Here is a 1596-nt window from a genome sequence, read left to right as displayed (position 1 = left end):
TGGCAGTAAACATCAGGTCACGGTACGCCACGGAGTCAATGAGCTCGAGTTGAAAAAGAAAAAGCTTACAGCACCTGGTATTCCCAGGCGGTCTCCCATCCAAGTACTAACCAGGCCCGACCCTGCTTAGCTTCCGAGATCAGACGAGATCGGGCGTGTTCAGGGTGGTATGGCCGTAAGCAATTAGTGCAGGCGCAAAACCAGGTTTTATACAGTAGCACATAAGGAGTGAGAAAGCTGCTGAGGCTCGACGTTACACTTTTACAAAAACAATCATTAGTTAGATATAAACGGCAGTAATTGATTCAGTAGGACTCCTTATCCATGTAAACGATCATTGTGACATCTGAATTCATTAATTATCTGAAATACACTGCGTGTGCGTGTGATGTTAAATGTTTGAACCAAGGTTAACGGTTAAAGTGTCAGAGAATGGGTGGTGATTTTTTGACGTCCTCCCATGATCTGAAGTGAGCGTGCGTGTTTGTGTTGGTGAAAGTTTAAGAAATGTACAACTGTCGGTTCAGCTCTCTGGTGCTCCCTGCTGGCAGTATCACTATACTGTCCTCATGTTTCACAAAAATAGTTTTGAGAGACGTTGTCAGTTTTTGTATGTTGCTTAAATCCTCCAAAGCGGTTGGCAGTAAACATCAGGTCACGGTACGCCACGGTAGGCCACGGAGTCAATGAGCTCGAGTTGAAAAAGAAATAGCTTACAGCACCTGGTATTCCCAGGCGGTCTCCCATCCAAGTACTAACCAGGCCCGACCCTGCTTAGCTTCCGAGATCAGACGAGATCGGGCGTGTTCAGGGTGGTATGGCCGTAAGCAATTAGTGCAGGCGCAAAACCAGGTTTTATACAGTAGCACATAAGGAGTGAGAAAGCTGCTGAGGCTCGACGTTACACTTTTACAAAAACAATCATTAGTTAGATATAAACGGCAGTAATTGATTCAGTAGGACTCCTTATCCATGTAAACGATCATTGTGACATCTGAATTCATTAATTATCTGAAATACACTGCGTGTGCGTGTGATGTTAAATGTTTGAACCAAGGTTAACGGTTAAAGTGTCAGAGAATGGGTGGTGATTTTTTGACGTCCTCCCATGATCTGAAGTGAGCGTGCGTGTTTGTGTTGGTGAAAGTTTAAGAAATGTACAACTGTCGGTTCAGCTCTCTGGTGCTCCCTGCTGGCAGTATCACTATACTGTCCTCATGTTTCACAAAAATAGTTTTGAGAGACGTTGTCAGTTTTTGTATGTTGCTTAAATCCTCCAAAGCGGTTGGCAGTAAACATCAGGTCACGGTACGCCACGGAGTCAATGAGCTCGAGTTGAAAAAGAAAAAGCTTACAGCACCTGGTATTCCCAGGCGGTCTCCCATCCAAGTACTAACCAGGCCCGACCCTGCTTAGCTTCCGAGATCAGACGAGATCGGGCGTGTTCAGGGTGGTATGGCCGTAAGCAATTAGTGCAGGCGCAAAACCAGGTTTTATACAGTAGCACATAAGGAGTGAGAAAGCTGCTGAGGCTCGACGTTACACTTTTACAAAAACAATCATTAGTTAGATATAAACGGCAGTAATTGATTCAGT

General features: G+C 44.9%; 3 non-coding genes across 3 annotated transcripts; all 3 read right to left on the bottom strand.

Annotated features, from left to right (window-relative positions):
- Positions 1-62: 62 nt before the first annotated feature.
- LOC130397720 (5S ribosomal RNA) lies at positions 63-181 on the bottom strand. The gene has a single exon (XR_008900304.1). It is a non-coding gene; the product is annotated as a 5S ribosomal RNA (ribosomal RNA).
- Positions 182-710: 529 nt separating this feature from the next.
- LOC130397719 (5S ribosomal RNA) lies at positions 711-829 on the bottom strand. The gene has a single exon (XR_008900303.1). It is a non-coding gene; the product is annotated as a 5S ribosomal RNA (ribosomal RNA).
- A 519-nt stretch (positions 830-1348) lies between these two features.
- LOC130397718 (5S ribosomal RNA) lies at positions 1349-1467 on the bottom strand. The gene has a single exon (XR_008900302.1). It is a non-coding gene; the product is annotated as a 5S ribosomal RNA (ribosomal RNA).
- Between the last annotated feature and the right edge of the window lie 129 nt (positions 1468-1596).

This window comes from Gadus chalcogrammus, chromosome 12, assembly GCF_026213295.1.
Source record: "Gadus chalcogrammus isolate NIFS_2021 chromosome 12, NIFS_Gcha_1.0, whole genome shotgun sequence".
Lineage (NCBI taxonomy): Eukaryota > Metazoa > Chordata > Actinopteri > Gadiformes > Gadidae > Gadus > Gadus chalcogrammus.
This window is presented reverse-complemented; position numbering and strand designations above follow the sequence as displayed.